The following is a 23,407-nucleotide window of genomic DNA, read 5'->3' on the forward strand; positions in this document are numbered from 1 at the left end:
GAAATCTAAGTGGAAATTCCCAAACCTCAATTCTCGACTTTTGTGTACCTTCAGTCTCAACACCACATGGAAGCTGCCAAGGCTTGGGGCTTCCACCCTCTGAAGCAACAGTCTGAGCTAAAACATAACAAGAGTCACCTTTGTGCTAGTTCCCAACAAGTTCCTTATCTCCATCTGAGATCACCTCAGTCTGGACCCTATTGTCTATATCACTGTCAGGCTTTTGGTCAAAGCCATTCAACAAGTCTCTAGGAAGTTCCAAACTTTCCCATATTTTCCTGTCTTCTTCAGAGCTCTCCAGACTGGTCCAACCTCTGCTTCTTACCCAGTTCCAAAGTTGCTTTCACATTTTCAGGTATCTTTTCAGCAGTGCTCCATTCTACCGGTAGCAATTTATTGTATTAGTCTGTTTTCCTGCTGCTGATGAAGACATACCTGAGACTGGGAAGAAAAAGAGGTTTAATTGGACTTACAATTCCACATGTCTGGGGAAGCCTCAAAATAATGGTGAGAGGCTAAAGGCACTTCTTACATGGCAGCAGCAAGAGAAAACGAGAAGGATGCAAAAGAAAATAACCTCTGATAAAACCATCAGATCTCATGAGACTTAGTTACTACCATGAGAACATTATGGGGGAAACTGCCCCCATGATTCAAATTATCTCCCACTGGATCCCTCTCACAACACATGGGAGTTATGGGAGTAGAATTCAAAATGAGATTTGAGTGGGGACACAGAGCCAAATCATGTCAGCAGGGCTCTCAACTATTGCATGTGCTTGCCATCCCTATACTTCTCAGGTTCCTTGTTGTTAGCTTAGGATCTTGTACCTGATTCTGGCTAGTGGCCATAAACAGATGTGGACAGATGTGAAGTGTATCAGTTTCCATTTGAGGTTCTTAAAATGAGTTTTTCATGCCCTGTTTCTCTTGCACCAGTGACCCTGGAGAGAGTTTGGGTTCTTGAGTCACTATAGGATGGAGTGGTACCCTGAAGGGCCAGGCAATTTGCACTAAACTCCTGGCAAATTCAGAGGGAAACAGATTTTACAAGTTTGGTAGTTATGGTCTAAAGCAGTATTTTTGTGTGTTTGTGTATGACAAACTAATTTACATTTCAAATTGAAGTGTTCCCAGTGAAAAATTTTTTCTAGCATGGTGGCTAAAAGTTCAGATTCTTAGTCTATGTTAGAATTTAGGTTCTGCCACTTACTAGCTGTCTGACTTTGGGTAAGTTACTTAATTTCATGGGCCTCAATTTTTTATTTTTTTATTTTATTGCTATATCATAGTTGTACATATTTTGGGTATACGTGCAATATTTTGATAGATATATACAATATGTATTGATCAACTCAGGGTAATTGAGATATCTATCACTCAAGCATTTATCTTTTCTTTGTGTTAGAAACATCACAATTCTTCTAGCTATTTTGAAATACATAATGAATTATTTTTAAGTATAATATCCCTACTTTACTACCAAATACTGGAGCTTATTCATTCTATCTAACCATATTTTTGCACCCATTAACCAACAACTCTTCATGTGTCTCTCCTTCTTCCCTTCCCAGACTCTGGTAACTACCATTCTACTCTCTACCTCCATGAGATTTACTTTTTTAGCTCCCATATATGAGTGAGAACATGCAATATTCGGCTTTCTGTCTTTCTGTATAAGTCTTTGCCTGTTTTATTTAACATAATGACCTTGAGCTCCACCTATGTTGCTGCAAATGACAGGATTTCATTATTTTTTTATGGCTCAATAATGTTTCCTTATGTATATACACCACATTTTCTTTTCCATTCAACTTAGGTTGATTCCTTATCTTGGCTATTGTGAATAATTATGCAATAAACATGGGAGTGCAGATACCTCTTTGATATAGTGATTTCCACACTTTCAGATAAGTAAAAGATTTCTGGATCATATGGTAGTTCTATTTTTAGTTTTTTGAGGAATCTCTATTCTGTTTTCCATAATGACTATACTACTTTACATTCCCACCAATGGTGTAAGAGTGCTCTCCTTTCTCTACATCCTCACCAGCATTTTTATTTTGTTTTGTTTGGTCTTTTCAATAATAGCTTTTCTAACGAGGTGAGATTATATCTCACTGTGATTTTTATTTGCGTTTCCCTGATGATTAGTAATGTTGAGCATTTTTTCATATATTTGTTGGTTATGTGTATGTCTTCTTTCAATAAATGTCTGAGTCTTTGGCCCATTTTCAAATCAGATGCTATTTATTTGCTATTGAATTGTCTGAGTTTCTTATGTATTCTGATTATTAATTTCTTGTCAGACAGATGGTTTGCAAATGCTTTTCCCCATTCTGTAGGTTATCTCTTTAGTTTAACTGTTTTATTTGCTATCTAGAAGTTTTTTAGCTTGATATAATCCTATTTGTCTATTTTTGTTTTTGTTGTCTGTGCTTTTGAAGTCTTACCCAAAAAAAATCTTTGCCACCATAAATGTCCTATAGTGCTTGCCCAGTGTTTTCTTCTAGTGTTTTTATAGTTTCAGGTCTTATATTTAAATGTGTAATTCATTTTGAGTTGATTTTTGTATACGGTGAAAGATAGGGATTTAGTTTCATTTTTTTTGCACATGTATATTCAGTTTTCCCAGCACCATTTATTCAAGAGACTGTCCTTATGTTTTTGGTAACTCGTGGAACTTCAGTTGGCCAGGAGTAAATTTATTTCTGGGTTGTCCGTTGTGTTCTACTGTTCTATGTGTCTGTTTTTATGCCAGTACCATGCTGTTTTTGGTACATTCATCTGAAATCAGATAGTATAAAGTCTCCAGCTTTATTCTTTTTGTTTAGTAGTGCTTTAGCTACTCAAGATCTTTTGTGGATCCATATAAATTTTAGTATTTTTTTTCTATTTCAGACAAGAATGTCATGGATATTTTGAATTGAATCTGTAGATAACTTTGAAAAGCAGAGACATTTTGAAAATATTAATTCTTTCAATCCATGAGCATTGGCCATCCTTCCATTTTTTGTGTGTCCCTTGCAATTTATTTCATCAGTGTTTTTAGTTTTCCTTCTATAGATCTTTCACTTACTTAGAGAGATTTATTCCTAGGTGTTTCATTTTTGTAGCTATTATAAATGGGATTGTTTTCTTGATTATTTTGATCATTTTTTAGATTGATTGCTGTGAGTATGTAGAAACACTAATTATTTTTGTATGTTGATTTTGTGTTCTTCAACTTCACTAAATTTGTTTATCAGTTCTGACATCTTTTTGTTTTTGGTGTTTAGTTATTTTCTAAATGTAACATCTTGTCATCTGCAAACAAGGATATTTTGACTTTTTCTTTCCCAATTTGGATGCCTTTTACTTCTTTCTCTTGCATAATTGTTCTGCTAGGACTTCCAGTGCCATATTAAATAAAAGTGGTGAATGTGGGCATCCTTGCCTTGTTCTAGGTTTTAGAGGAAAAGCTTTCAATTTTTGCTTGTTCAGTATGATATTAGCTATGGGCTTGTCATTTATGACCTTTATCATGTTGAGCTATGCTCCCTCTATAATCAACTTTTTAAAGGTTTCTAATCATAAAGAAATAACAAATTTTATCAAATGGCTTTTTGCCATCTATTAAAATGATTATATTGTTTTTGTCCTTGATTATTCTTATGTGATGCAATATGCTTATAGATATTTATATTCTCCTTCTTCTTCTTTTTTTTTTTTTTGAGACAGAGATTTGCTCTGTCACCAGGCACCAGGCTGGAGTCCAGTGGCGGTGCCTGGTGTGCAGTGGTGTGATCTCGGCTCACTGCAACCTCCACCTCCTGGTTCAAGCATATCTCCTGCCTCAGCTTCCTGAGTAGCTGGGACCACAGATGCATGCCACCATGCCCAGCTAATTTTTTTTTTTCTTTTTAGTAGAGATGGGGTTTCACCATGCTGGCCAGGATGGTTTCGATCTCTTGACCTCATGATCCTCCTGCCTCAGCCTCTCAAAGTGCTGGGATTACAGGTGTGAGCCACCACCCCCAGTCTTGATTTTTATATTCTAAACCATCCTTATATCACTACAATAAATCCTGCTTGATCATGGTGAATACTCTTTTTAATGTATTATTGAATTTGGTTTGCTAGTACTTTTTGAGGATTTTTGCATCTATATTCTTCAAGAATATAGCCCAATAGTCTTCTTTTTTTATTGTGTCTTTATCTAGTTTTGGTATCAGGGCAATAATGCTAGCCTTGTATAATGAATTTGGAACTATTCTGTACCCATCAATTTTCTGAAATCGTTTGAGTAGAATCAGTATTAGCTTATGTTATGTAGAATTCAACAGTGAAACCATCAGGTCCTAGGCTTTTCTTTGATGAGAGACTTTTTCTTACTGTTTTAATCTCATTACTCATGATTGGTCTGTTTAAGTTTTCTCTTTATTCATGGTTCAGTCTTGGTAGGTTGTATGCGTTCAATAATTTATTCATTTCTTCTAGGTTTTCCAATTTGTTGACATATAGTTATTCATAATAGTCTGTTGCAGTCCTTTGCATTTCTGTGGTATCGGTTCTAATGTTTGCTTTTTCTTTTTCTTTTTTTTTTTTTTTCTTTTCCTAATTGAATACTCATTTCTTTTTTCTTCTTTTTTTTTATTGCATTTTAGGTTTTGGGGTACATGTGATGAACATGCAAGATTGTTGCATAGGTACACACATGGCAGTGTGCTTTGCTGCCTTCCGTCCCCTCACCTGTATCTGTCATTTCTCCCCATGCTCTCTCTTCCCACCTCCCCACCCCCCCTGCCCCTCCCCCATTTCCCCCCAACGGACCCCAGTGTGTAGTGCTCCCCTCCCTGTGTCCATGTGTTCTCATTGTTCAACACCCGCCTATGAGCGAGAATATACAGTGTTTGATTTTCTGCTCTTGTGTCAGTTTGCTGAGAATGATGGTTTGCAGGTTCATCCATGTCCCTATAAAGGACGTGAACTCATCGTTTTTGATGGCTGCATAATATTCCATGGTGTATATGTACCACATTTTCCCTATCCAGTATGTTTGCTTTTTCATCTCTGATTTTATTTCTATCTGTCTTCTGTTTTTTCTTATTTTCTCTCTTTAAAAAACTAACTTTTAAATTTATTGCCCTTCTGTATTATTTGAGGCTCAATTTCATTGATTTCTATTCTGATCCTTACTATTTATTTAGTTTTATACTTTATGGTTTGGTTTGTTCCTGCCTTTCTAGTTTCTTCAGCGCATGATTAGAACATTTATTGGAAGTCTATTTTTTTATGTAGGCCTTTACGATGATAAAATTCCTATTAGTGGCACTGTTGCTGTGTTCCATTTGCGTTTTCATTTTCATTTGTTTCAAGAAATATTTTAATCTTTTTAATTTCTTCATTGACTCATCAATCATTCAGGAGCTTGTTGTTTAATTTCCACACGTTTGTACAGTTTCTATCATAGATTTGTAGTTTTATTCCATTGTGGTCAGAAAGACACTTGATATAATTTTGACTCTTTAGTTTGTTGAAACTTGTGTCTCAAAATATGTTCTATCCTGGAGAGTATTCCATGTGCTCATAAAAAAATATATTTGTAGTACTTGCATAAAATGTTCTATAAATGTCTGTCAGGTCTATTTAGTCTATAGTTTAATTCCAATATTTCTTTCTTGGTTTTCTGCCTGTATGATTTGCGCTTTACAAAAGTGGTATGTTCATGTCTCCTGCTATGATTGTATTGCCGCTCTTTCCCTTTAGATCTCTTTATACGGATTTTACATATTTGGGTGCTCTGTCATTGGATATTTATATATTTACTATTATTATATCCTTTTACTGAATTAACATCTTTCTCATAATATAATGAATTTCTTCATCTATTTTTAATGTTTTTACTTAAAGTCTATTTTATGTGATATAATATAGCTATTCCTGCTCCTTTTTTTTTTTTTTTTTTTGCTTCCATTTGCATAGAATATCTTTTTCCATTTTTTAACTTTCAGGCAACGTGTGTCTTTATAGGTGAAATGAGTTTCATGTAGTTAGTATATAGTTGGGTCCTGTTCTTTATCCATTTAGCCACTCTGTATCCTTTAGCTGGTGAACTGAGTACGTTTACATTCAATGTTATTATCAATAGATAAGGTCTTACTACTGCCATTTTGTTACCTGTTTACTTGTTGTTTTACAACTCCTTTCTTTCTTAATGTTTTCCTTTGAGTTAAGTGATTTTATCTGATAATATGTTTTAATTCATTGCTTTTTATTTTTAGTGTATCTGTTATAGGTTTTTGCTTTGTGGCTACATGAGGCTTACAAGAATATTCTTTAGTTATAATAAACACTCAAAACTGATACCAACTTAACTTTTTTCACACAAAAAAAGAAAAAAGCCAAAATAAAAACCTGTAGAGATTAACACCCCTTCTCCACACATTTTGAATTTTTGATGTCACAATTTATATTTTTATACTGTCAATCTCTTGACAGAGTAGTTAATATTTTAATAGTTTTGTCTTTTCATCTTCTTACTAAATACATAAGCTGTTTCAACACTACAATTATAAAATTAGTATAACAATTATGTTAGCCCTCTTTTCTTTCAGTTTGAAGAATTTCCTTTAGCATTTCTTATAGAACATATCGGTAGCAATAAATTTCTTCTGCTTTTGCTTGTCTGGGAAAGTCTATTTTATTTTTACTTTGAAAGATAAATTTGCTGGGTACAGCAGTCTGGTTTGGTAATGTTTTTGCATCAGCATTCTGAATATATTGTCCCGCTCACTCTTGGCCTTTAAAGTTTCTGTTGAGAAATCTGCTATCTATAAGGTCTATCAGATCTCCTTTATAAGTTACCTGCTTCTTTTCTCTCACTGCTTTCAGGTTCCTCTTTTTGTCTTTGAACTTCACAAGTTTAATTATAATATATATTGGAGTATTCTTATTTAGGTTGAATCTAATGGGAGACATTTACTTTCCTATACCTAAATATTTTTTTTTCCAGGTTTGGAACATTTTCTGTTTTTATTTCTCTGAGTAATCTTTCTACTCCTTTGTGTTCTCAATTCTCTATTTGACTCCAAAAATCCAAATACTTCCTCTTTGTATGTTGCCCCATAGAACCCATAAACTTTGTCATTTCTTTTTATCCTTTTTTCCCCCTGCTGTCTGTGTAATTTCAAATATTCTGTCTTTGAATTCACTGATTCTTGCTTCTGTTTGATCGAGTCTACTGTTGGTACCCTCTGTGGCATTTTTCATTTTATTCACTGTATTTTTTAGGTCCAGGATTTCTGTTTGATTTTCTTTAGAATCATTTCAATCTCTCTGTTAAATTTCTCTGAAAGATTTATGAACTGATGAATTGATTTCTGTGTTTTAATGAAGTTCATTAAGCTGCTTTTTTTTTTTTTTTTTTTTTTTTTTTGAGATGGAGTCTCGCTCTGTCTCCCAGGCTGGAGTGCAATGGTACAATCCTGGCTCACTGCAACCTCTGCCTCCCGGGTTCAAGTGATTCTCCTGCCTCAGCCTCCTGAATAGCTGGGACTACAGGTGCACACCACCATATCCAGCTAATTTATTTCTGTATTTTTAGTAGAGATAGTATTTCACTGTGTTAGCCAGGATGGTCTCAATCTCCTAACCTCATGATCTGCCTACCTCAGCCTCCCAAAGTGCTGGGATTACAGGCATGAGCCACCATGTCTGGCTGAAGTTCACTGAACTTCTTGAAAGCCACTTTTTTAAATTCTTTGAGAGATCACACATCTCCACCCTTTTATAGTCAGTCTCTGGTACCTTATCTTATCCAATTCTTGATGCTTGTAGAAGTGTGATATTGCCTGCACATTGAAGGATTAGTCTTCATAGTCTGGCTTTTTTGAGCTGTCCTTCAGAAGGCCTTCCAAGGATTCTAAGTCAACTGGCTATTAAGTTCCCAGAGCCTGTGACCACTGCAATCATCTCAGCACTGGGGGACGTTCTAAGTCCAGGCTTTCTGCAAGGGCTCTGAGGCTGACATGGCTTTCTAGTTTAGACGGACCTGGAGGAGGCCCACTATGTATACTGGGGTTTTGTTGGAATGCTGACAAAGGAACTGAGTCCAGAAAAATGTCCCAGTGGCCCAGATGGATATGTCCCTTAGCAGATCTTTGTACAGGTAATATGGGTCCCCAACTACGCTGACAGTAGATTGAGTTGAGACTGGGCCCCTTTGGAATTTTCTGTGAGAAGAAAGCTGGTGGGCCTTTCTCATTAGATCAGATGGGCGTGCATGACCCATCAGATTCTTGCACAAGTAGGGTAGTTCTTCAACTGCAAGAGGAGGGGCTGGACCTGAGACCGGGTCCTCTCAGGATTTACTCTGAGACAGAAGTTGGAGAGCCCAGTCTTACTGACTCAGAGGACACGCATTTCTCAGGAGAACCTTGCACAGCTGAGATAGTTCCCTGACTGCAGCAAGAGGAGCTGCAGCTGAGAATGGGTGCTCTCAGGATCTCCTGTGTGATGAAGTCTTGATATATTGGCTCTGTTGGCTCAAAGGTGTGTCTGTCACCCAGGAAGATGCTGCACACATAGGATAAGTGCAGCAGAAGGGGCTGGAGCTGAGACTGCTCCCTTTCAGAATCTGCTGTGGGACAGAGGCTGAAGAGCCCATCTCATTGGCCCAGACAGGTATGTATCTCCCAGCAGTTCTCAGTACAGATGGGATAGTTCCCCAACCACAGTGAGAGGGACCATAGCTGAGACTGGGCTTCCTCAGGATTGTTGTGGGATGGAGGTTAGCAAGCTCATCAGGGAGGCTCAGACTGCCAGGCTGAGATGTGTGCACATCTCTCTCTGGGTCTTTGTGCAAAAAGTTATGAGCTGGGACCTTAGCTGAGGAAGGCTGGAGCAGCGCAGTAAGGCAACTTTCAAGTTCACTTTAAAACCAATGTTAGTGGGCAGACAAGCCTTTCCACCAATACACCAGTGCGCACAGTTCTCTCTGGACCCCTTGGCAGGTGGTTTTGATTGCAGACTCGAAGCCAGTGGGGGCAGTAGCCAAGCCCCTTGGAAGACTTTGCCATTTCCAGGCTTGCCTGAATCCTAAGGCTCCCACAGGCAGACTTTTCACTGTGGATGGGTGCAGAATTCTTGTCGTTTTTAGGGAATATGAGCAGGTTACCTTCTATTCTGCCATCTTAGTGATATCACTTCCCTTCAATTTTTGTATGTGTAAAATAGAGTTAATAATATTACTTAGTTCATAAAATTGTTTTAATGATTAAATGTGTTAATATATATACAAAACTGTGTGATACCTCACAATCATTTAATATATATTATCATTTAAAATAGTTTCATTATAAAATTTTAGTGATAATGCTCCAAAAAAATACTTAAAGTGATGTCAGGATTGCAAAGTGGTGAGTGGGTGGTTATTATATTATGTCAAAGGTGATGGGAGACAAATTGAAATGATAGAAGTTGTGATATTGGTAGAGATGGCTGTTACTGTGATGGTAGACTATGGGTCTATGAAATTTTTCTATGAAAAAATCAGGGTTTGAGAGCATAAGTTTGCTGGGAAACTGCCTCATAATGTGAGGTCAATTACATTTAATTCCAATTCCTACCTTCATTTCAGTGGCAGGTGCTCTTTGGAGGACTACAATAAACATCATCTACCATGTTGAGCAAATCCCTTCCTTTAATTCTTCAAGAAAACATTAAATATCCTGGCTTTACAGCTCAGAGTAGCATCAGTCAATGGAAAAAAAATATGCCTATTTTCTGGCATGGCTCAGTAGCAATAGTTGTCTCCCCCTCAACCCAATTTACACAAAACAAGGATGGATCAAGGGATGCAGTGGCATTAAAATTAAATAAAAACTGAGAAAAATTATAGTGGATTTATCACTGGCACTGACCTAACATCGGCTAATGAAATTAACCCATTGATCTTCTGAAGCAGATTTCTACCAAGAAAGTGGCAGCACTTGAGTTAAAGAAATAAAGCACCCTTCACAAATGTCAATTATTAGTGAAAGCACAAATCAAAATCACCAGCTATTATATTTAAAATGTAAAAGAAAACAATTTGCAGGCCAAGTATGTAATAAACATATTAAATGTAGGAGGAAAGGAGATAAAGATTACTTATGGAAAGAAGCATCATACCTTAGAGAAGGCAACTATCTGGAAATTCCACTTGAGTATCTGAAACAGAACTATGGAGCTGAAAAAAAAAATACGAATAATCAGGTGTGTGACAAAGACATTAAGTAATGTTTCCTTGACAACAAAACATCAAAACAAGTTAATTTCCTGTTTCCCCTCAAGAAATACTTCAGGAAACAGAATTTTTACTCTTCTCTCTTTCTCAGCCTCTCAATATCATAGGAAAACAGTGCAAGAGTAGAAACCACATTCAATGCAGGTGGTTGGAAAGGCCTGCATTGCCAAGTGGAAGAACAATGCAGAACTACCGTAACAGCCACATATTAATAACTTCCTTTTGTTTAAACAATATTGAACATTTTTCATGAAGAGGATTTCAAAAGCATGTCTCTCGTTCTTTAGAGAAGATCATTAAGTCATTGATTCTTTGAGGGAAAACAGTACAGTACAGGTTGTTGACACTAACATCATTTAATAAATGAGGAAAATAAGCTCCCTGGAGCATAGGCAATCATCGACTTTGAGTGGCAGAACCAGAACTAAAACACAGCTTTCCTGACTTCTATCTAATGTATAATTTTTTTCTTAGGGCATATCTGAAAGCAAGCAGTTTCTCTAAGTCCTTCATATCTGATTATAAACTCAGATCTGCAGTCTCAGATTTCCAAATTCATATGTAACCATCTCAATCTTTGCTAGTAAATGAAATTGTAGCATTATAGCATCCAAAGGATAGGTGTACTTGAGAGACACACTTATGTAAATATATCTGAACACTTAGTTGCCAGGATCCATTCCCCAAGTGATTAATTTATTCAGCAGGCATTTGTTGAGAGCCTTCTATATTCTAGACACCATTGTGCTAGATACTTGAAACAATCTCATCAACAATATATTAAAAAAAAATTTCAAGTTTCACTCCTGTGAGTCAGATACCCACCCTCCTGTAAGAGAAACTGATCCTAAAGAAGATAAATGGATTGAGAGTGAGAGGGAAGAGAGAGGGAGTGTGGAAAGAAAAGTCTACCTCAGGTGAGAACTATTCTTTGCACAATTTCATATTTGAGAACTCTGACCAATAAGCACATTAAAAATGGTAGGGTGGCTACAGGACACTGTAATGAACACAAGAGAAACTAAAATGAAAGCAAATATTCATCATGTAGTTTGCCTCTGGAAGACTGATGGGACTGATTGGCACTGCCTTAGCCAAAGAGTCATAACGAAATCTTATCTATTTCACTCCCTTATTAGGTTTGATAAAAGGAACAACAAAGTAAGTAAATGCGAATTTTGGAATCACCCAAAGATCTAATAGTCATAAGAGAACAAATGAAGAACAGCTCCAAGGTATTTTTTTTTTCCTCAACTGCACTCCTCTGCACTGCAAAAGGACAATTGAGCAACTTGTCCTCCTAAGCCCTCTCCCAGTCAAATCTCTGCTATGACAGAAGAGATGGACTTGAAATTCAGTGGAAAAATACCCACCTTGGATAAGTTTCTAATCCGATTTTCTAGATGCTGCCAGGAACCAGTAGTGATGTAATGCGCATAATGATGTTCTGGAAGATAAAACTGCTGGCTCCGGTCCGAGGGCTCTCGAGACTGTCAGGCTACAGCCCACAGGGCTGAGGACACCTGGAGTCCTCCCACCATGCACTGGCCCCGTTAATTCTGATCCGATTTCTGCCTGGGGCAGGAGGCAGGATGAAATACACAGATAGGAAAAGAGTTAATAACATCACTGAATCAAAGTGATAATGGATAATAAGCTGCGGAGGTTACAGTCAGGTATGACGAAAAAGCATCTATCAAATCATTTGATATTTTTGCTGTACTCTAGAAATAAAACTCCACTTTTACAAAATCGTAATGGAATCAATTTCCAGAAAAGTCTGCCAGGACTTTCTTTATTCCCAGCATTTATTTGATCAACAAATCTGCCTTAATCAAATACTGGTGTCCCTGGTGCTATATAGTAAGAGTGAATGTTAGCCGGGTGTTGTGGCTCATGCCTGTAATCCCAGCACTTTGGGAGGCTGAGACGGGTGGACCACCTAAGGTCGGAAGTTCAAGACCAGTCTGACCAACATGAAGAAACCCTCATCTCTACTAAAAATACAAAATTAGCCAGTCGTGGTGGCACATACCTGTAATCCTAGCTATTCAGGAGGCTGAGGCAGGAGAATTGCTTGAACCCAGGAGGCAGAGGTTGTAGTGAGCCGAGATCACGCCATTGCACTCTAGCTTGGGCAACAAGAGTGAAACTCTGTCTCAAAAAAAAAAAAAAAGTGAATGTTGTGGAGGTGGGAATGGAATACTCCTCAAGGAAACAAAACACATAAGAAAAAAGTAAAAAGGAATTGAGCATAATACTAATGAAGGTATCAGAGACCAGAATCTTGGCGCAAATAGCTTATTTAGATGATTCCAGAAAGTGCTAAGAAGAAGTGGAATAACAAGATGGGAAAGGGAGGAAAGCCAATAGGGTATGTTATTAAGCAAGTCTCCAAAATGAGTAATGAGCTCAATCTACTGGAGAGTCTCTGAGGGACAGTGGAACACAACTAAAGATTATCTCACTGCAGGTTAAACAAGTGCACTATTTATCAGCTCCTATGCCCCATATGTTGCAGGTAGCTCCTGGGACATTAATCCCCATATTCTTCCAACTCCCCTTCCCCCCACCCACCATGTATGGACTAGAAAGGCACCCAGATGAGAGACATCCTCAGACAAAAATTTGCAGGAAGAAATCCATTTGCAAGGGAGGTGAATCCAGAGCTAGGTCAAGAGACGTGGGTAGAGCAGTGACACTGTCTTCTCCAGAGTGATGCAGAGGACTCGTGGTATCAGTGCTTAGGGGAGGGAGACACTGTCGTAAGCAAAGGAAATCAAGGCAAGCTTTCATCTGGTCCTCTAAGGACACAAAAGTTTTTTAATTGTTATTATTATTGGAAATACTCTTGCTCTATTGCCCAGGCTGGAGAGCAGTGGCATGATCACAACTCACTGCAGCCTCGAATTTTTGGGCTCAAGCGATCCTCTCATTTCAGCCTTCCAAGGAGCTGAACTACAGGCATTCACCACACCTGGCTAATTTTGTATTTTTTGTAGAGACAGTGTCTGTCTATGTTGCCACAGTGTATATCCTGCCTCAACCTCCCAAAGCACTGGTATTACAGATACAAACCATTGAGCCTGACCCAAATACAAAGGTTTTGAATATTAGAAGTAGTGAACCTCTTTTGTGTTCATGGTGCCATTTCTAATACTAGAGTTTTTCACCAAGAAACTTGAAGGGCTTAAAAAATAAACAGCATTTTTTATTTAAAGCAAGTTTCATAAAAGGAAAGAAAATAAACCTTGTACAGTTATCACCTCATTCCTCCCTCATACCTCAGGGTGATACTGCTGCCAGAAGAGACTTGTTACTGTCCTGATCAGCTTCTCATGAGATAAGGTTCTTGAACATTCTGCCAAATCTGTCCCCTTTTGTTGATGTTAACTTGATGATGTACTGTGCGTTAGCAGAATCTTTTATTATCGTCAAAATCACATATATACTTAGTGGAAACAAAAATGACTTTTGTACATTGATGGAAAGTTGGTGCTAGAATGCCACATCACACTGCTCAATGCAGAGATGCGTTTCAGATAGAGGGGATGGCATTTTAGGGGCAGGTATGACAAGACCTGCTTGGAAAATGCTGAATCAGCCAGTCTGAGGAGGGAAGGGTCCACAGTGAAGAGGAGTGGGAGTTAAGACTGCAAAAGGAAGTCACAGAGCCAGACTCTGGAAGTTCCTGAATATCAAGGGAACACTGACACTTCCTTCTGCCAGTGTTAGGGAGACACTGATAGCATTGTATGAAGAGGTGAGATGGCAAACGCTCTTTAAAGATGTAGGATAATGAAGCATATATGAAACACTGGAATGGCAAAAAGCTGAAGGCAGAGAGACCAATTATGAGGTAATTTACCAATTCAGCCATAAATTTTAAGAGCTTATAAATATTTCACAATGAATAATCAAGTGCACACAGTTTAACAGGTTTTACAGAAAAGGGCTCAGTTGAGAAAGGAAGTGGAGGAAAGAGCAACTTTATCTAATTTATCCATCCAGAAGGAGCATCTTTTTCTAATTATAGCAAAGGAAAGCATGTGCTAGCATATTTGTAATTAAAATACACACACACACACACACACACACACACACACACAGAAATATACAGGCATGAAGACGTGTTTGGACAAGGTAGGTAGCAGTGAAATGGGGGAAAATTCAGATGGAAGAAACATTTAAATTGGCATTGATAATATCTGTCCCATAGCAAGATGATAAAGACATTAAAGTTAGATGACATTCTATCATTCATGGCTTAATAAACTCCATTTAATTTTTTAAAATGTAGTAGGACAGAGTCATCGAGGTTTTAAAATAATTCTTGTTAATAATGTTACTGAACCTATAAAACTTGTATAATCTCTAACTTGCAGAGCCTGTGACCATAAGAAAGCATGACTGACCATAAAATTAAGCAGAGAGAGATGTATTCCTTCTTTGGTAATTCAGAAATCCTCAAAGCCTTGCAGAGCTTCAGGTGATTGATGGGAATATCAATAATCATTGTAAAGTTCTATGAAAAAATATCTCAGCCTCTTATTCTTTCTGGCTGTTTTCATGCCCTTGTGCTTAATTTTTTTTTTCAGATGTGAAAATGCACGCAAACAAACACACAGCCAAACCTGTGTATATGCCTCTTGGTGTTTTTTATGACTGTTTTCATTTGTGACCTTTGCAAACAGCTTACTTAACCAAAATTAGATCAGAATGAAATCTGAAGGATGCTCTATCCTTTATTGTTTTAAATTAGCTAGGAACTAACTCTTCAATATTTATGACCCATTGCTGCAAAGACATGATTGTCCTACTAGTAAAATAAGGTTGCTTTGAGCAGAGTTGCAGGAAATCTGATTTGAAAATCCAAGTTAATAATCTCCACAATTCTAACAGGGCAGTGTTGTAAATGAAACCAGTTAATAGGTACAGCAAAAAAGAATGATGATCTCTGTGGATTCCAATTAGAATAAGATACCAAAGAGGACAGGGCTATGGCTATAGTTAAGGGTGGTAGTTATGGCTCATGCCAAGAATAATAAACAAAGTTTAAAAGCCAAATAGAAATAAAATATTCCCCTCTTGCTTATTCTCTAAGATCTTTGTTGTCTGAAGTATTATGTTAATAGAGGTTAGAGCATGAGCATTAAAGATCTATAGACTTAGTCAGCTCTGTAACTTACTAACCAATGATTTGGCCAAGTTACTTAATGTCTGTAAGCCTCCAAGTCTTTTGTCTGAAAAATAGATCTGATGCAATCTAACTTACAGAATGTGTAAAAATCCCCAACACGGCCTTGCTTACATAGTAGGTGTTCAAGTGCTCAGTTGCTCCATTTCTTCTTCCTCCCCTTTTTTCTTAGACATAAGATAACCTTGAAGAGTGCCAGTATATTCCGAAATGTGAACAAATTGAACAATCCTCCGAGAGTAGCTGGTAAACTTCACCAACGTAAGTGCTGTCTTTTAGTAGCAGTTTCCTTGGTAAGAACTGAAATGTGACGTAAAGAGCTGCATGGGGCAGTGTGATCTAATACACGAGACTGTGGACTCTAGGTTGAGCTGCCTGAGTTCAAGTCCCGGCTCTATCTCTTTCCTTGTTCTTGAAAATGTTACAACCCTGGAAGCTGCTTCTTGGTTCTTTACTGCTTCGGTTTTTATCTGTGAAATGGAGAAAAATTTTTTAAAAAATTCTTTTAGGGTTGTGAAAATTAAATAATGTCATCTATGAAAGGAATTAAAAACAGTGTTTTATACATGGCAACCACTCAATTGAGTAAAGGCCAATATATTAAAATTTCAACCCTAAAAAACAGAGAGATTCAGGGTGATTTTTCACAATAGAGCAGTATACTTTCATTAATAAGGGATTTTCACCAGGAAGCCTTCAGAAAGTGACTCTACTTACAGCTTGTTAACTGGAAAGACAGCTTTGGTGGCAGCAGTATGCTCAGTAGAGACACAAGCCATCTGTGAACATTCATTATTATTATTATTATTATTATCATTGTTATTTTTGAGAGACAAGGTCTTGATCTGTTGCCTAGACTAGAGTGCAATGGCACATGAATGGTTCACTGTAGCCTCAAGGTTCACTTGAACCTTCTGGGTTCAAGCCATTCTTCTGCCTCAGCCTCCCATGCAGCTGGAATCAGAGGCATGTGCCATTACACCCAGTTAATTTTTTAATTTTTGTAAAGACAGGGTTTTGCCACTTTGCTCAGGCTGGTCTCAAACTCTTATGCTCAACCAATCCTCCTGCCTCAGCCTTCCAAAGTGCTGGGATTACAGGTTACCACACCTAACCCCTTTTAATTTTTGTACTCACCATGCACAAGGCCCTGTGATAAAAATCACAGACCCCAACTCAGTAATTGCAAAATTCCCACCAAAACACTCAAGTAGCATGTTGGATTTTATTTATATATTCACAATAGATGCTTTCTTCACTGTCGATTCATTTTCATGTAAAATGAGCTTTTTCTTCTTATTACGGTGCCTGAGGTCTAGATAAAGTAGATGAATCATCATGAAGGAATAATCATACTTCTCTATGACTAGGTCTCTCTGTTGGAGTCAATTCTGAGTAGTTATTAATAGGACTCCTTAATAGCTAAATTCAGATAATGCTAACATCTGATTTCATCACCCAGAGCTCAAAGTTCCCTCTAATGACTGCTGTGGCCAGGATGGCCCCTCAGCAAAAGACCATGTAACTGCCATCCCCACCTCCTTGCCTTTCACTTCCAGCAAATGCTGAAGAGGCTGTCTGCTTTCTATTTGTGCTTCAAATTTGTTTCTGCTACCTTTACCATCCTCCTCACTCTCTCATGAGATAAGAAGGCTGTAACTGTATGTGCCAGTTATTAAGCTCTCTATTCCAGACCCACTTTGCTCTGCTCTGTGCTATGATACTGTGGCCGGCACTCTGAAAACAATTTTCTCTTTTGCCAGCTGTTCCCTAAGAGGTTCACCAAACAGAGGCTCTAGAGAGAAAGGTCAGAGGAGAGAAGCAGGTCTTGTTCTTCCAGGTTTGCTTGCTGTTCCGGTCAGCATTCCTTAGCCATGGCTTTTCACTCTGGCAGAGGCTGCTGGTTCCAGGATCCCAATTCCTTTTTTTGGTACCCTCAGGACAAGTCTCACCTTAACCCTTCAGAGATAGCAGCCCCAGAAGCCCCATGAGTGCCTCACTTCAGAGGTCTAAGTACAGTTTCATGGACCTCTCCTCTAAACTTAGAGGTTCAAAATCCCAACCCCTTGGTTCACCCCTGGCAACAGTCCTCACTTGTCAAGCAGTCTTATTTCCAAACTGATAATGTGACTGCTTATGGTGATCCAAACGTAGGCTTTAAAAGACGGGAAATGGAGGCAATAATATGAAAGTAAGTGAAATTCATTCTTTATCCTTCTCTATTTCCCTATCTGTACCATCTTTTTTTCTATGTAAACATGCAAGTTAACCAGCAAAAGTGTTAATCTTTAATTAAGTTTTCTGTGGATAATGCCTTAAAAATAAACTCTCAAGTTACTGACATTTTTCAGAAGCTTCCAATAGTTATGTTTCAAATTGTATAAAAATGTTTAGTAAATTTCTAGATGTTTGGCACTGAGTTAGACACTATCAAGATAGAGAGTGGTTATAAGGACAATACAAAATAACATCTGTCCCCTCAAGAAACTGTGGTTGGGGGAGGAAAAGCCAATGTACACAAATTAATAAGAGAACTGTATGAAACATAATATAATTTAAACTGAGTTGTATGGTGCAGACCAACAAATGCACTAGGAAGTGAGAAATTGAAGAGATCATTGGGGATCAAAGTAATTGGGGAGCACTTCACAGTAAAATTTGATGTGGATTCAGAAAATATTTACATATGGAAAAAACCATCAGATTTCCATTTAAGGAAGCAGCTTGAAGAAAGACATGGAAATGGAATGTTAGACTTTGATATGCACATTCATTAGTACCAATTAATGTGAGTTTGCCATTGTATAGATTCTCCTAGGTTTGTTACTAAGTGGAACTCAGACTGCAGTGAACTTATAAATAGCGGAACCAACTGGAATTCCATCTGCCACTTAAAAAGAGCCTCTGTGAATATCAAAGTCAAGTGTCATTCAGCTGTGGTAATTTGGAACCATAGTTCATACATTTTTACTAACAGCTGAGGATTTGATATTTTGGATCAATATCCTGGTAATCCCTTGGATTGACTTGAAGGTTTGTCTAAGACATTTCCATCCTTTAGGAATGATTCAGATGCAAATTCTAAACTCCAACTGCTTGTTGGAGAAATCCTTAGGAGCCAATCAGATTACAATCAAATTTCCAGAATCTAATCTATATAAAACAAAACATAAGTTGGTCATTAAGCACTGAAACTGACCGCTAAACAATTTTTGATTGTGATTACCTGGTTATAGTCAGGTTTTAAAATCGAATTTTAAATGCCCGTTTTAAAGTTACACAAAGAATCAAGTTGATCATGCCACCACTTTCACTAAGAACTTTAAGTCAATAAATCCAAGTGGGAGCAGAATTCTCTAAATTATACACAAAAGACAATCATAGAATTAAATCCTGACCTTTCCCATAAAAGCATACATCCTCTCCCCTGCCCCTACCCTTCTCCAATTTACAGTAATATAATCCACATGGAAGAAGTCAGTGTGTGTTTGGGAACCAAGTCCTACACTTTCTTTTCCATCACAAAAGCCAGTTGTTCTTCAAAACCAGCCACCAAGATCACATTACACTCTGAAGTATTAAAAAAGGGGGCCTGAGCTCAGACCTCCTGCTGAAAAGTTTAGTTGTCAGTTGTTAGGCAGAAAATCAATCATAAATGCATTTGGGACAATGGCCTGCTGCCTAGAATTACACCAGGCTGGGAAAAAAAATCTACCCTGCGGCAGCAGAATACTAATGATTGGAGATACCCATGCTGCTTTAGACAAGGCAGATCAATTTATTTAGACACATTTATGGAAAAGAAATATGCTTGTGCCAAATCTCAGATTTACATACAATTATAGCAGAACATTTGCAAAATTTTCTCAGAAGGATCAAGATACATTATACCTCAATATGAGCCAGCAACTTCAGAATTGTTATGGATGGCTTTAACAAAATCATTCCTATCCCTAGGTCTTGCATTAGGTATGGAGACTTTGCCATAGTTTGGATAATTTATCATACTTTTGCAAAAGCTCATGGAAGACACATAGCTATCTGGTATCACCACAAACCGACTGTACTCAATAGCTGAGTGGGTAATAGATGACAAAAATCTGCTCTTCACATGTAGAACAGTCTTATTTCCAAACGGATAATGTAGCTGGTTAGAATCTAGTGCCAATGAAATCAACTTTTAGTTCCTATGAGTAATATTAGAAATAATAGCTATCATTTTTAGGACACTCATGTCCATCACTGTGCTAAGGACTTTGGATGCTCCTGTAACCCTTCCAATAATCTTAAGAGGTAAGGGCTCTTTACCTGTATTTTATGGACAGGGAAACTGAAGGTTAGAGAGGATATAATCTTTACTCAAGGTCATATGGCTGATAGGAGGAACCAGAAATCAAAGTCAAGCTAAATTATCCCAGAGCTCCTGGCAATGCCACCTCCCACACATAACTGTACACACTCCACCCTGAATATCTGTGGGTTCTGCATTCATTAGCTTCAATCAGACTTAAAATATTGGAGGAAAAAAGGATGGCTGCATCTGTACTGAACATGTACAGACTTTTTTTTCTTGTTATTCCTAAACAATACAGTATAACCACTGTTTATATAGTATTTACATTGGATTAGGCATAAGTAATCTAGAGATGCTTTAAAGTATATGGGAGGATGTGCGTAAGTTATATACAAATACACCACTTTATAAAGAACTTGATCATCTGAGGATTTGGTATCCAAGGGGAATCCAGAACCAATCCCCAATGGCTACTGAGGATGACAGTATCTATGCACAGAGGAAAACTACCGTAAATCACGGACTACTGCCTCAACCCCAAGCCAGTCACCTCCCAGATGTTTCCATGTCTATAGTCTCAAGAAAACTAAAGTGGTTGACCCTAACATACTCAGAGCTTTATGGGGTAGGAATCATGGTAGCTTCATGTTTGTTATCTAAGTATGAAAATTGGCAAGTTTTATCAGCAACATTAATTAAGTCTTAGAAAGTGTGAAATCAGGTTGTGCTCACTTTCTGGGCTCATCAACCAATCATTAAACAACTGGCAGTCTCTATCGAAGTATGTCTTTCTACATTTCTCCATTCATCTCTTCTTCATTGTGCCACATTTCTGCCTGGTCCTCTGGAATTTATCAAACACAGGTGTGCTTGTATGAGCAATCCTTTTCTTATCACTAAGCAAATGTGACTACTTGAAATAACTACTTTAAATGCTGTGATTAAATTCTCCAAAATCTTTCACTGAAACATGCTTGTGGAAAGAAGAGGTGTTTCCATTTAACAGAAGCAAAAGTCAAGACATAGAGAAATTACAAAACTAAAATTTTCTAGAGATTGGCAAAGTGCCCTGTTCAGATTAAGTACATAGTTGTTATTGAAATAGAAAATGACAGAAACATCTGATTATGCTGGTTAGTCTGGAATCCCTCAACTCTAGTTTGATGCTCCTCACTATAGGACATACAATTTATAACCCTGAATATTTTATTGTTTCCTCCTAAACTCCTTTACTCTTGTTCTCCTCCAGCTAACTCTTATTCTAGCTTATGCTTTAAGTGTGACAACCATATTTCCCAACAATGAACAATGCACATGAAGTAATTTCCATTCTTAAGAAAAGGTTACTGAGATAGCAGTCAGGCAGTTACATGCACAGATACTGGAGCTAAAATGCCTAGGTTCAAATTCCCAGCTTCAATAGTGTATTATGTGTGTGATCATGAGCAAATTAGTTAATAACTCTGTGCTTTATGTTATCCATCTGCAAAGCAGAAATATTACCTAATTCATAGTTGTTATGAAAATTAAATGAGTTCATGTAAAATCTCTAAACAATTCCTAAAATACATTCAATGTTTGCTGTTTTTATTATTCCAAATGACACTCCTTCCTCAATTTCAGAGGAATGACTCTTTTATGCTGAAACATTCTTATTTCCTGTCAGTCTCATTCAGAAGATTCTAGTCATGTAAAATACGTCACCTACTGCTTCTTCTTTCTCTTCCTCAGAATCACACCCAAAGCCAACACCATGGTTGTCAGACCTTATCCCAGCCCACATTCAGGGTGTGGGTATAGCAGGCCAAGCTCCCTGTAGACAGAGATGGTTGTATATTTCTAGAAATGACTTTCACAATAGATACCACTTCTCAGCTGAATCACAAGCTAATTCTGTCTCTAAGAGTCTTTTACTTATTCAGCTAGTGTAATAACATAAAATCTTCAGAAACCCCCTTCTCTTCCCCACCCTCAATCTAGGGCCTAATACAGGAAAACGTATCAGTATTGACCTCAGAGTCCAGTAGTCTTGATGGGTGTGCCAAAGAGACTTTTTCTCTTCAAGTGTGCTTTTTTCTTCCTTTTTCAATCTCAGTTTTCTTACTGCCACAAACACTACTAATTGTTCCTCAATGACCATTCCTATATTCTTCCTTTGCAATAGAATTTTGGTAGGGCACACAGCCACCAAAATAAAGACTATATTTCTTAGCCTTTCTTCCAGCTTGGTGAAGCAGTAAGTTCTGGCCAATGGATGTAAGCACACATACCACTTCTAGGTTGAGTCATTAAAAGGAGGGGTATCCCTTTTCTCCCCTCTTCTGAACTACTGCTTCAAAAGTGGATATGGTGGCAAGATAACTTGCACTATAAGGATGAGAGAAATATCCTTGAGCTATGGAAGCAACAAAATAAAATAAGCCTGGGTCCCCAGAGAATCTAAAAGGCAAAGCTACTGAACAAGCCCTGGCCCCTCTATCTCTGGACTGTATGTAAGTCCAACATAACATAAAACGTTTGATCTACTATAATTTGAAGTCTCTTTTACACACAGCTGAATCTACCTTCTAACACACTTGCCAATTTTGTATTCTTTTTAAAGATATTTATTCTGTCATGAATTTAGGATTAGTCTTATGCAAGAGATTTTATGTTCCCTTCATTCTATTCTCTTTTTGTTTTCCTTTTTAAAGTGCATGTTCAGAAGTGTATGCATTCTACCTTAAGGCTGTGTTTTTTACTTCATGTAAAAGCAGTGACTTCATGCTGAAAAATAATTCTTCTCCAGATGTTCTACACTAATTTCATATAGGACTTTATCAGTCTTTACCTGGTGTCAATTTTCTTGATTTCCATAGAGCTTATCTATTGCCAAAATTCTGCAACTCTGAAAGATGATGATAGGTAGTCATCCCTTGGCATCTGCATGGAAGATTGGTTCCAAGGTTCTTGGACCCCAAATTCATGAATGCTCAAGTCTCTTATATAAAGTGCCGTATATAAATTTGCATATAACCTACACATACCCTCTCATACACTTTACATCATCTCTGGATTACTTAAAATACTAACTACAGTGTAAATGTTACAAAATAGTTGTTACACTATATTATTTTTTAATTTGTATTTTTATTAGTTTTTTAAAAATATTTTTGATTCATGGTTGGTTGAATCCACAGGTGCGAAACATATGGATACCATGATCAGCTGTATTATATCTGTTTTGTACTACTATTTCTTCCTTGCTTATGTCCAATAATATAACTACTTAGGGATAAAACCTAGGTTTGAAAAGGCAAAGATGCATTTACATACATTGTCCATGTATTATATAGCTTGTTTCACCAATAGCAAATTTCATTTGAGCATTTGGTACACAGCATATAGCTTTAACTAACCTAGTGGGTATTTTGGTTCACTATTGTTAATGGTTTGTCTGTAATTTCACTTTCCATTTCAAAGTTAAATTTTCTCAGATATTTATCCAAGATTTACTGTAAGTATCAACATGTTTTGTTTGTGCTTTTGAGTTGCTGCTTTAATTCAGTGTTTTTTTCTAATTAATATCCCATTTATTAAACATTATCAACTCAAAGACATTGTTTTTCTTAAGCTTTTAATTTTAATTTACAAGTTTTATTCTATTTAT

At 37.3% G+C, this 23,407-nt stretch overlaps 1 long non-coding RNA gene across 1 annotated transcript; it reads right to left on the minus strand.

The window, feature by feature from the left end:
* Positions 1–331: 331 nt before the first annotated feature.
* LOC141583907 (uncharacterized) lies at positions 332–11,819 on the minus strand. The gene is made up of 3 exons (XR_012516745.1): positions 11,641–11,819; positions 10,153–10,210; positions 332–441 (listed from the first exon to the last, which is right to left on the minus strand). It is a non-coding gene; the product is annotated as an uncharacterized LOC141583907 (long non-coding RNA).
* Between the last annotated feature and the right edge of the window lie 11,588 nt (positions 11,820–23,407).

This window comes from Saimiri boliviensis, chromosome 3, assembly GCF_048565385.1.
Source record: "Saimiri boliviensis isolate mSaiBol1 chromosome 3, mSaiBol1.pri, whole genome shotgun sequence".
Classification (NCBI taxonomy): Eukaryota; Metazoa; Chordata; class Mammalia; order Primates; family Cebidae; genus Saimiri; species Saimiri boliviensis.